At 54.3% G+C, this 12,902-nt stretch overlaps 1 protein-coding gene and 2 non-coding genes across 6 annotated transcripts in view; all 3 read left to right on the top strand.

The window, feature by feature from the left end:
• ccdc134 (coiled-coil domain containing 134) overlaps window positions 1–12,902 on the top strand; it is a 156,372-nt gene that overhangs the window by 19,817 nt on the left and 123,653 nt on the right. The gene's annotated exons all lie outside the window — the stretch shown is intronic.
• Window positions 5,332–5,516, top strand: LOC144669901 (U2 spliceosomal RNA). Its single transcript, XR_013573797.1, has one exon. It is a non-coding gene; the product is annotated as a U2 spliceosomal RNA (small nuclear RNA).
• On the top strand, window positions 10,867–11,051 carry LOC144669900 (U2 spliceosomal RNA). Its single transcript, XR_013573796.1, has one exon. It is a non-coding gene; the product is annotated as a U2 spliceosomal RNA (small nuclear RNA).

The raw sequence follows: 12,902 nt of genomic DNA, 5'->3' as shown, positions 1-12,902 counted from the left end.
TGCTAAAAATAGATTTCTTACAAACATCTGCTTTCTTTACTTTTCAACATGCACATCTTTCAAAACACAACTTTCTTTCTTTCTCATCGCTTCTCGGCCTCTTGGCTAAGATCAAGTGTAGTGTTGCAGGGGCGACACCATGGTCCTGCCATGGCAAGGTCGGGATGGAAGGGCGAAAACCAATCGCAATCCGAATTCATACCGTGGGTTACCTATCACCGTCCGAGTCACGGTGAACCACAGCGACGAAGGAGGATCACCTATGGATCGGGGCTTCTTCACCAGGAGGATCCTGTTGAAGGCGTGCGGCTTCCAAGCTACGGAGATCTTCACCCTGCACGACTCCCGCAAAGGTGGTTATTTCGACGTCACGTTCAAGCAAGTGGCAGACTGCGTCCGGCTCCTGAGGGTGTTCGAGGAGAAGAGAGACCTGCCGGAGATGAAGATCCTGACGGCGGAGCCGCACTTTTCTCTGCCGTTGCAACGGGAACGTGAGGTGATGGTGCATGTGTACAACCCCTTCGTCCCTGTCGCCGACGTGGTCACCTTCCTCACCAGGTACTTCGATAAGGTGGGGAGCGGCACCGAGATTCGAGACGACTTGGGGATCTGGACAGGCAAACGCCTGTTTAAGGTCACGCTAAAGACCGATGGTAAGGGAGCCATTTTCCACCCTCCTTCCAGTTTCGCTATCGGGGGAAACCGTGGCTACCTGGTCTACGCTGGGCAACCCAAGCATTGTCGCTCATGCGGCAAGGCTGGTCATGTGGCGGCCAACTGCAGCGCCTCCCTCTGCAAGATCTGCAAACAGGAAGGGCACCAGACAAAAGACTGCAAACAGGCCAAGTGCTGCAACCTGTGTGGCGAGGCAAGTCACCTCTACAGGACCTGCCCCAAACGCTGCCGTACTTACGCACAGGCAGCCAAAGCCGACCACGGGGAAGCAGAAGAAATGTTCCGTGTCACTCCAACCACCAAGGCCCCCAGGGAGCTCAACGGGACAAAGGAGGACACAGAGAGAGACAAGGTGGAGAAAGAGATTGAGGCAACAGAGAGCCAATCAACAGCACCACCCCCTGAACCTTCCAGTCCTCAGGACAGCGAATCAATGGAGGAGGAGGCAGCAGTGGAAAAGCAGCAGGGGGAGTGGCGGACGGTGAAGAACAAGAAAAGTAAGAGGGAGCGAAGAAGAAGCAAAGGCGTCTCCCAGAGAAGCGGCAAGAGGCGTCTCCCATCCGACACGGATGACAAGGGCAGCAGCTCTTCGGATGAGGAAGTGCCAGAGCGGCACCGACAGAAGAGGCGGCAAAGCTCCAGGGCGTTGGAGGACGAGACACCCGAGCTCCAGAAAATTGGAGACAACAAGGAGACCAACGCACCCCAACTTTGCCTGCAACCTGAGGAGGCCAGTGCACCACAGCCCCTGGAATCTGGGAGCAGTGAGGCAATCATCGCACCCCAGCTCCAGGAAGCCGGGAACAGCAACCCCCCAGAGGGGGTGAGTTTTGGAGAAGCTTCTCCAGCAAAGGTCATCTCAAAATCCGCTCACTACGTGAACCTCCAGATGCCACTGGAGCAGAACACGGCCAAGGAGATCTACCTCAGCCCATCCAAAGTGAAGGAATTTGAGCTCACTACGGGTATGAAGGAGCAGACTAAAGGTCTGGGACTCTCAGAGACAGTGGGTTTGGTAGGAGAATAAATGCTTTAATATGGGTTTAAAGATTGTATCCATAAATGTGCGTAGCATTAAATCTACTACGCGATGTGTTGCGACCTTGGACTACCTAGCCAAGGTCAAAGCTGACCTGTTGTTTCTGCAGGAGTGTGCGATACCGCACCTCAGCTCCTACAGGCAATGGTCACGATGGTGGTCCCACGGGCCATCGATCTGGTCGGGCGGAAACGACTCTCGTTCCTCCGGCCTGGGTATTCTGCTGCGGGGAGGCAACTTCACCGTCTCCGAGGTCAAGGAGGTGGTGGGCGGGCGACTCCTGGTAGCAGACGTAATGTACAAGAACGCTCCACTCCGGTTAATTAACGTGTACGGCCCGGCACAAAGGGCTGAGCGGCTGGAGGTTTTTCAGCAGCTCCCACTGCTGCTGGCGACCTCCAGGCCGGTCATTCTGGGCGGGGACTTCAACTGCATCATCGATGCGGCTGGACGATCCGGCAGGGCCGGAAGCAGATTGGACGCTACGTCCAGATCCCTGATGGAAACAGTTAAGGATGCCAAGCTGCACGACGTCTTCAGCAACCCTGCAGACGGAGCGCAGCGTAGATACACCTGGTCGCGGCCAGACGGGTCCATTCGTTCCAGGATAGACTTCCTGTTTGTGTCCCGTGCATTCACAGTCAGATCCACCGACGTCAAGCCGGTGTTCTTCTCTGACCACTGCCTCCTACTGGCGGACTGCCACTTGGAGGAAGACCTGAGGGTGGGCAGGGGGGCATGGAAGCTAAATGTGCAACTGCTGACCCCAGAGAACATTGAGGAGCTCAAGAGGGATTACAAAGGTTGGAGAACCGTGAAACCCCTCTTTGAGTCCCTGACACACTGGTGGGAAGTGATCAAGGGAAGCATCAAGAGGTTTTTCATCCTCAAAGGCACCCAGAAAGCTAGAAAGGAACAGAGGGAAATGTCCCGACTCCAGGAAAAGATGCAGAATCTGCTCCGGCTGCGGTCGATGGGGGTCGATGTCAAGGAGGAGCTCCAAGAGGTGAAGGGCCAGCAAGCCTCGCACTTTGCCTCGGAGGCCTCCAAGATCATCTTCCGTTCCAGAGTCCGCTCCGTGGAGCAGGATGAGACGTGCTCACGTTTCTTCTTCCAAAAGGTACACAGAGAGCGCTCTGTGATCAGCAGCCTGAAGGAAGAAGACGGCTCAGTAAAGTCATCACGGTCCGACATTCTGAGGATCAGCAAATCCTTTTATGCCGGACTGTATGACGTGAAGCCCACGGACAGCACGGCCTCCCAGTCCTTCCTGTCCTCTATCACGGAGGTCCTAGACCACAGTACGCGGGAGAGCCTAGACAAACCGCTAACTCCTGACGAACTGACTAAGGCCCTCGAGTCCTTCGAGAAGAGTAAAACCCCCGGAAGCGACGGCCTGCCGGCGGAGTTGTATTCGGCTCTGTGGGACTTGATCGGCCCAGACCTGCTAGAAGTGTACGAGAGTATGCTCCTGGCCGGCAGCATGTCAGAATCCATGAGGAAAGGCATCATCACCCTCATCTACAAGCACAAGGGGGAAAGGGAGGAAATTAGAAATTGGCGACCCATTTCACTGTTGAATATGGACTATAAGATTCTGTCCAAGGTCATCGCCAACCGGGTCAAATCCGCTCTGGAATTGGTGATTCACCCTGACCAGACCTGCTCTGTGCCAGGCAGGAAGATCTCTGACAGCCTGGCGCTGCTCAGGGATACGATTGCCTATGTACAGGACAGGGGTGTGGATACCTGCCTCATCAGCTTGGATCAGGAGAAGGCCTTTGACAGAATATCGCACACCTACATGGGGGATGTGCTCTCCAAAATGGGCTTTGGGGAGGGAATTCGAAATTGGATCCAACTGCTCTACACTAACATCAGTAGCGCAGTCTCAATCAATGGGTGGGAAACAGATAGCTTTCCGATTAAATCTGGAGTCAGGCAGGGCTGCCCTCTCTCGCCTGTCCTTTTCGTGTGCTGCATAGAACCCTTTGCCGAGTCCATCAGGAAGGATCCGGGCATAAGAGGAGTGACGATCCCAGGCAGTGGAGGCACTCAGGTAAAAGCCTCCCTGTACATGGACGACGTCGCCGTCTTCTGCTCGGATCCGCTGTCGGTGCGCAGACTGATGCACGTCTGCGACCAGTTCGAACTGGCCTCGGGAGCCAAGGTAAATCGTGGGAAGAGCGAGGCCATGTTCTTTGGGAAGTGGGCTGACCGATCCTTTGTCCCCTTCACTGTCAGGGCTGACGGCCTGAAGGTGCTGGGGATATGGTTCGGAGGGACCGGGGCATGCGTTAGAAACTGGAAGGAGCGAGTGGCTATGGTGAAAAGGAAACTGGGCATGTGGGAGAGACGCTCCCTCTCCATTGCGGGTAAGAACCTGGTCATCAGGTGTGAGGTACTCTCGCTGTTGCTGTACGTGGCGCAGGTCTGGCCCATTCCACACTCCTGCGCGATGGCGATCACTCGAGCCATCTTCCGCTTTATCTGGAGGTCGAAAATGGATCGTGTCTGCAGGGACGCGATGTACAAGCCTCTAGATAAAGGGGGAAAAAACGTGCCCAACATCGCCCTCATACTGATGGCCACCTTTGTGTGCGGCTGCATCAAGCGGTGCGTAGACCCTCAGTACGCAAACACCAAGTGTCACTACGTGCTGAGGTTCTACCTGTCCCCGGTGTTGCGAAGGATGGGTCTGGCCACGCTGCCGCGGAACGCTCCAAGTAGTTGGACCGTGCCGTACCACCTGTCCCTGGTGGAAAAATTTATGCAGAAAAACACCTTTGACCACAAGTCCATCAGGCAGTGGTCAGCACGTAACGTCCTAGAGGCCCTGAGGGATAAGGAGAGGGTGGACCCTGTGGGATGGTTCCCCGAGCAGACTGTCAAAGTCATTTGGCAGAATGCCTCATCGCCAGAACTTTCCAACAAGCACCAAGACGTAGCTTGGCTGGTGGTGAGAAAGGCCCTCCCCGTCAGATCCTTCCTACACGCCAGGAGTCTCACCCCCTCTGCACGATGCCCTCGAGGTGGCTGTGGTGGGGAAGAGACCGTTGTTCACCTCCTTGTGGATTGTGCCTTTGCAAAGAAAGTCTGGAGAGAGATGCAGTGGTTGCTGTCGAGGTTCATCCCGAGCAGTTCTGTGACACAGGACTCTGTGCTCTACGGGCTGTTCCCAGGGACACACACCGAGACAAACATCAACTGCAGCTGGAGGATCATCAACTCGGTGAAAGACGCGCTTTGGTCTGCCCGAAACTTGTTGGTCTTCCAGCACAAAGATTTGTCCCCGACCGATTGTTGCGGACTGGCACAATCCAAAGTCCAGGACTACGTGCTGAGGGACGCACTAAAGCTTGGGGCAGCTGCCGCAAAGGCGCAATGGGGAAGGGTCGCTGTCTAAGACCTTTCTACCACAGCGCACCGAGAGACTGGGAACTGTTTAGAGCCCCTCGGGCTGTACAGATCAAAATGAAAGGCTGTAAATGACTGTAATATTGTTTGTACTGATGCACCTGGTGATACATTTTGTAAAAGTTTAACCTGGATTGTACCCTTGTAATGTTGTTTTTGAAATGGTTTTGAATGTGATTGAAGATTTTTATGAATAAAGTATATTTTTACAAAAAAAAAAAAAAAAAAAGTATCTGTTCTTATCAGTTTAATATCTGATACGTCCCTTATCTGGGGACCATATATTAAATTGATTTTTGGAGCAGGGAGATGGAATAGGGGCTTGCTCCGTCCACTCCACGCATCGACCCGGTATTGCAGTATTTCTGGGAATGGTGCACCACCCCTTTCCAGGGGATTTTCAATGCTAAAAATAGATTTCTTACAAACATCTGCTTTCTTTACTTTTCAACATGCACATCTTTCAAAACACAACTTTCTTTCTTTCTCATCGCTTCTCGGCCTCTTGGCTAAGATCAAGTGTAGTGTTGCAGGGGCGACACCATGGTCCTGCCATGGCAAGGTCGGGATGGAAGGGCGAAAACCAATCGCAATCCGAATTCATACCGTGGGTTACCTATCACCGTCCGAGTCACGGTGAACCACAGCGACGAAGGAGGATCACCTATGGATCGGGGCTTCTTCACCAGGAGGATCCTGTTGAAGGCGTGCGGCTTCCAAGCTACGGAGATCTTCACCCTGCACGACTCCCGCAAAGGTGGTTATTTCGACGTGACGTTCAAGCAAGTGGCAGACTGCGTCCGGCTCCTGAGGGTGTTCGAGGAGAAGAGAGACCTGCCGGAGATGAAGATCCTGACGGCGGAGCCGCACTTTTCTCTGCCGTTGCAACGGGAACGTGAGGTGATGGTGCATGTGTACAACCCCTTCGTCCCTGTCGCCGACGTGGTCACCTTCCTCACCAGGTACTTCGATAAGGTGGGGAGCGGCACCGAGATTCGAGACGACTTGGGGATCTGGACAGGCAAACGCCTGTTTAAGGTCACGCTAAAGACCGATGGTAAGGGAGCCATTTTCCACCCTCCTTCCAGTTTCGCAATCGGGGGAAACCGTGGCTACCTGGTCTACGCTGGGCAACCCAAGCATTGCCGCTCATGCGGCAAGGCTGGTCATGTGGCGGCCAACTGCAGCGCCTCCCTCTGCAAGATCTGCAAACAGGAAGGGCACCAGACAAAAGACTGCAAACAGGCCAAGTGCTGCAACCTGTGTGGCGAGGCAAGTCACCTCTACAGGACCTGCCCCAAACGCTGCCGTACTTACGCACAGGCAGCCAAAGCCGACCACGGGGAAGCAGAAGAAATGTTCCGTGTCACTCCAACCACCAAGGCCCCCAGGGAGCTCAACGGGACAAAGGAGGACACAGAGAGAGACAAGGTGGAGAAAGAGATTGAGGCAACAGAGAGCCAATCAACAGCACTACCCCCTGAACCTTCCAGTCCTCAGGACAGCGAATCAATGGAGGAGGAGGCAGCAGTGGAAAAGCAGCAGGGGGAGTGGCGGACGGTGAAGAACAAGAAAAGTAAGAGGGAGCGAAGAAGAAGCAAAGGCGTTTCCCAGAGAAGCGGCAAGAGGCGTCTCCCATCCGACACGGATGACAAGGGCAGCAGCTCTTCGGATGAGGAAGTGCCAGAGCGGCACCGACAGAAGAGGCGGCAAAGCTCCAGGGCGTTGGAGGACGAGACACCCGAGCTCCAGAAAATTGGAGACAACAAGGAGACCAGCGCACCCCAACTTGGCCTGCAACCTGAGGAGGCCAGTGCACCACAGCCCCTGGAATCTGGGAGCAGTGAGGCAATCATCGCACCCCAGCTCCAGGAAGCCGGGAACAGCAACCCCCCAGAGGGGGTGAGTTTTGGAGAAGCTTCTCCAGCAAAGGTCATCTCAAAATCCGCTCACTACGTGAACCTCCAGATGCCACTGGAGCAGAACACGGCCAAGGAGATCTACCTCAGCCCATCCAAAGTGAAGGAATTTGAGCTCACTACGGGTATGAAGGAGCAGACTAAAGGTCTGGGACTCTCAGAGACAGTGGGTTTGGTAGGAGAATAAATGCTTTAATATGGGTTTAAAGATTGTATCCATAAATGTGCGTAGCATTAAATCTACTACGCGATGTGTTGCGACCTTGGACTACCTAGCCAAGGTCAAAGCTGACCTGTTGTTTCTGCAGGAGTGTGCGATACCGCACCTCAGCTCCTACAGGCAATGGTCACGATGGTGGTCCCACGGGCCATCGATCTGGTCGGGCGGAAACGACTCTCGTTCCTCCGGCCTGGGTATTCTGCTGCGGGGAGGCAACTTCACCGTCTCCGAGGTCAAGGAGGTGGTGGGCGGGCGACTCCTGGTAGCAGACGTAATGTACAAGAACGCTCCACTCCGGTTAATTAACGTGTACGGCCCGGCACAAGGGGCTGAGCGGCTGGAGGTTTTTCAGCAGCTCCCACTGCTGCTGGCGACCTCCAGGCCGGTCATTCTGGGCGGGGACTTCAACTGCATCATCGATGCGGCTGGACGATCCGGCAGGGCCGGAAGCAGATTGGACGCTACGTCCAGATCCCTGATGGAAACAGTTAAGGATGCCAAGCTGCACGACGTCTTCAGCAACCCTGCAGACGGAGCGCAGCGTAGATACACCTGGTCGCGGCCAGACGGGTCCATTCGTTCCAGGATAGACTTCCTGTTTGTGTCCCGTGCATTCACAGTCAGATCCACCGACGTCAAGCCGGTGTTCTTCTCTGACCACTGCCTCCTACTGGCGGACTGCCACTTGGAGGAAGACCTGAGGGTGGGCAGGGGGGCATGGAAGCTAAATGTGCAACTGCTGACCCCAGAGAACATTGAGGAGCTCAAGAGGGATTACAAAGGTTGGAGAACCGTGAAACCCCTCTTTGAGTCCCTGACACACTGGTGGGAAGTGATCAAGGGAAGCATCAAGAGGTTTTTCATCCGCAAAGGCACCCAGAAAGCTAGAAAGGAACAGAGGGAAATGTCCCGACTCCAGGAAAAGATGCAGAATCTGCTCCGGCTGCAGTCGATGGGGGTGGATGTCAAGGAGGAGCTCCAAGAGGTGAAGGGCCAGCAAGCCTCGCACTTTGCCTCGGAGGCCTCCAAGATCATCTTCCGTTCCAGAGTCCGCTCCGTGGAGCAGGATGAGACGTGCTCACGTTTCTTCTTCCAAAAGGTACACAGAGAGCGCTCTGTGATCAGCAGCCTGAAGGAAGAAGACGGCTCAGTAAAGTCATCACGGTCCGACATTCTGAGGATCAGCAAATCCTTTTATGCCGGACTGTATGACGTGAAGCCCACGGACAGCACGGCCTCCCAGTCCTTCCTGTCCTCTATCACGGAGGTCCTAGACCACAGTACGCGGGAGAGCCTAGACAAACCGCTAACTCCTGACGAACTGACTAAGGCCCTCGAGTCCTTCGAGAAGAGTAAAACCCCCGGAAGCGACGGCCTGCCGGCGGAGTTGTATTCGGCTCTGTGGGACTTGATCGGCCCAGACCTGCTAGAAGTGTACGAGAGTATGCTCCTGGCCGGCAGCATGTCAGAATCCATGAGGAAAGGCATCATCACCCTCATCTACAAGCACAAGGGGGAAAGGGAGGAAATTAGAAATTGGCGACCCATTTCACTGTTGAATATGGACTATAAGATTCTGTCCAAGGTCATCGCCAACCGGGTCAAATCCGCTCTGGAATTGGTGATTCACCCTGACCAGACCTGCTCTGTGCCAGGCAGGAAGATCTCTGACAGCCTGGCGCTGCTCAGGGATACGATTGCCTATGTACAGGACAGGGGTGTGGATACCTGCCTCATCAGCTTGGATCAGGAGAAGGCCTTTGACAGAATATCGCACACCTACATGGGGGATGTGCTCTCCAAAATGGGCTTTGGGGAGGGAATTCGAAATTGGATCCAACTGCTCTACACTAACATCAGTAGCGCAGTCTCAATCAATGGGTGGGAAACAGATAGCTTTCCGATTAAATCTGGAGTCAGGCAGGGCTGCCCTCTCTCGCCTGTCCTTTTCGTGTGCTGCATAGAACCCTTTGCCGAGTCCATCAGGAAGGATCCGGGCATAAGAGGAGTGACGATCCCAGGCAGTGGAGGCACTCAGGTAAAAGCCTCCCTGTACATGGACGACGTCGCCGTCTTCTGCTCGGATCCGCTGTCGGTGCGCAGACTGATGCACGTCTGCGACCAGTTCGAACTGGCCTCGGGAGCCAAGGTAAATCGTGGGAAGAGCGAGGCCATGTTCTTTGGGAAGTGGGCTGACCGATCCTTTGTCCCCTTCACTGTCAGGGCTGACGGCCTGAAGGTGCTGGGGATATGGTTCGGAGGGACCGGGGCATGCGTTAGAAACTGGAAGGAGCGAGTGGCTATGGTGAAAAGGAAACTGGGCATGTGGGAGAGACGCTCCCTCTCCATTGCGGGTAAGAACCTGGTCATCAGGTGTGAGGTACTCTCGCTGTTGCTGTACGTGGCGCAGGTCTGGCCCATTCCACACTCCTGCGCGATGGCGATCACTCGAGCCATCTTCCGCTTTATCTGGAGGTCGAAAATGGATCGTGTCTGCAGGGACGCGATGTACAAGCCTCTAGATAAAGGGGGAAAAAACGTGCCCAACATCGCCCTCATACTGATGGCCACCTTTGTGTGCGGCTGCATCAAGCGGTGCGTAGACCCTCAGTACGCAAACACCAAGTGTCACTACGTGCTGAGGTTCTACCTGTCCCCGGTGTTGCGAAGGATGGGTCTGGCCACGCTGCCGCGGAACGCTCCAAGTAGTTGGACCGTGCCGTACCACCTGTCCCTGGTGGAAAAATTTATGCAGAAAAACACCTTTGACCACAAGTCCATCAGGCAGTGGTCAGCACGTAACGTCCTAGAGGCCCTGAGGGATAAGGAGAGGGTGGACCCTGTGGGATGGTTCCCCGAGCAGACTGTCAAAGTCATTTGGCAGAATGCCTCATCGCCAGAACTTTCCAACAAGCACCAAGACGTAGCTTGGCTGGTGGTGAGAAAGGCCCTCCCCGTCAGATCCTTCCTACACGCCAGGAGTCTCACCCCCTCTGCACGATGCCCTCGAGGTGGCTGTGGTGGGGAAGAGACCGTTGTTCACCTCCTTGTGGATTGTGCCTTTGCAAAGAAAGTCTGGAGAGAGATGCAGTGGTTGCTGTCGAGGTTCATCCCGAGCAGTTCTGTGACACAGGACTCTGTGCTCTACGGGCTGTTCCCAGGGACACACACCGAGACAAACATCAACTGCAGCTGGAGGATCATCAACTCGGTGAAAGACGCGCTTTGGTCTGCCCGAAACTTGTTGGTCTTCCAGCACAAAGATTTGTCCCCGACCGATTGTTGCGGACTGGCACAATCCAAAGTCCAGGACTACGTGCTGAGGGACGCACTAAAGCTTGGGGCAGCTGCCGCAAAGGCGCAATGGGGAAGGGTCGCTGTCTAAGACCTTTCTACCACAGCGCACCGAGAGACTGGGAACTGTTTAGAGCCCCTCGGGCTGTACAGATCAAAATGAAAGGCTGTAAATGACTGTAATATTGTTTGTACTGATGCACCTGGTGATACATTTTGTAAAAGTTTAACCTGGATTGTACCCTTGTAATGTTGTTTTTGAAATGGTTTTGAATGTGATTGAAGATTTTTATGAATAAAGTATATTTTTACAAAAAAAAAAAAAAAAAAAGTATCTGTTCTTATCAGTTTAATATCTGATACGTCCCTTATCTGGGGACCATATATTAAATTGATTTTTGGAGCAGGGAGATGGAATAGGGGCTTGCTCCGTCCACTCCACGCATCGACCCGGTATTGCAGTATTTCTGGGAATGGTGCACCACCCCTTTCCAGGGGATTTTCAATGCTAAAAATAGATTTCTTACAAACATCTGCTTTCTTTACTTTTCAACATGCACATCTTTCAAAACACAACTTTCTTTCTTTCTCATCGCTTCTCGGCCTCTTGGCTAAGATCAAGTGTAGTGTTGCAGGGGCGACACCATGGTCCTGCCATGGCAAGGTCGGGATGGAAGGGCGAAAACCAATCGCAATCCGAATTCATACCGTGGGTTACCTATCACCGTCCGAGTCACGGTGAACCACAGCGACGAAGGAGGATCACCTATGGATCGGGGCTTCTTCACCAGGAGGATCCTGTTGAAGGCGTGCGGCTTCCAAGCTACGGAGATCTTCACCCTGCACGACTCCCGCAAAGGTGGTTATTTCGACGTCACGTTCAAGCAAGTGGCAGACTGCGTCCGGCTCCTGAGGGTGTTCGAGGAGAAGAGAGACCTGCCGGAGATGAAGATCCTGACGGCGGAGCCGCACTTTTCTCTGCCGTTGCAACGGGAACGTGAGGTGATGGTGCATGTGTACAACCCCTTCGTCCCTGTCGCCGACGTGGTCACCTTCCTCACCAGGTACTTCGATAAGGTGGGGAGCGGCACCGAGATTCGAGACGACTTGGGGATCTGGACAGGCAAACGCCTGTTTAAGGTCACGCTAAAGACCGATGGTAAGGGGGCCATTTTCCACCCTCCTTCCAGTTTCGCTATCGGGGGAAACCGTGGCTACCTGGTCTACGCTGGGCAACCCAAGCATTGTCGCTCATGCGGCAAGGCTGGTCATGTGGCGGCCAACTGCAGCGCCTCCCTCTGCAAGATCTGCAAACAGGAAGGGCACCAGACAAAAGACTGCAAACAGGCCAAGTGCTGCAACCTGTGTGGCGAGGCAAGTCACCTCTACAGGACCTGCCCCAAACGCTGCCGTACTTACGCACAGGCAGCCAAAGCCGACCAGGGGGAAGCAGAAGAAATGTTCCGTGTCACTCCAACCACCAAGGCCCCCAGGGAGCTCAACGGGACAAAGGAGGACACAGAGAGAGACAAGGTGGAGAAAGAGATTGAGGCAACAGAGAGCCAATCAACAGCACCACCCCCTGAACCTTCCAGTCCTCAGGACAGCGAATCAATGGAGGAGGAGGCAGCAGTGGAAAAGCAGCAGGGGGAGTGGCGGACGGTGAAGAACAAGAAAAGTAAGAGGGAGCGAAGAAGAAGCAAAGGCGTTTCCCAGAGAAGCGGCAAGAGGCGTCTCCCATCCGACACGGATGACAAGGGCAGCAGCTCTTCGGATGAGGAAGTGCCAGAGCGGCACCGACAGAAGAGGCGGCAAAGCTCCAGGGCGTTGGAGGACGAGACACCCGAGCTCCAGAAAATTGGAGACAACAAGGAGACCAACGCACCCCAACTTTGCCTGCAACCTGAGGAGGCCAGTGCACCACAGCCCCTGGAATCTGGGAGCAGTGAGGCAATCATCGCACCCCAGCTCCAGGAAGCCGGGAACAGCAACCCCCCAGAGGGGGTGAGTTTTGGAGAAGCTTCTCCAGCAAAGGTCATCTCAAAATCCGCTCACTACGTGAACCTCCAGATGCCACTGGAGCAGAACACGGCCAAGGAGATCTACCTCAGCCCATCCAAAGTGAAGGAATTTGAGCTCACTACGGGTATGAAGGAGCAGACTAAAGGTCTGGGACTCTCAGAGACAGTGGGTTTGGTAGGAGAATAAATGCTTTAATATGGGTTTAAAGATTGTATCCATAAATGTGCGTAGCATTAAATCTACTACGCGATGTGTTGCGACCTTGGACTACCTAGCCAAGGTCAAAGCTGACCTGTTGTTTCTGCAGGAGTGTGCG

The sequence above is a fragment of the Cetorhinus maximus genome, chromosome 29 (assembly GCF_964194155.1).
Source record: "Cetorhinus maximus chromosome 29, sCetMax3.hap1.1, whole genome shotgun sequence".
NCBI classification, from domain to species: Eukaryota; Metazoa; Chordata; class Chondrichthyes; order Lamniformes; family Cetorhinidae; genus Cetorhinus; species Cetorhinus maximus.
Note: the sequence above shows the minus strand (reverse complement) of the source record. Positions and strands in the feature narration are given on the sequence as shown.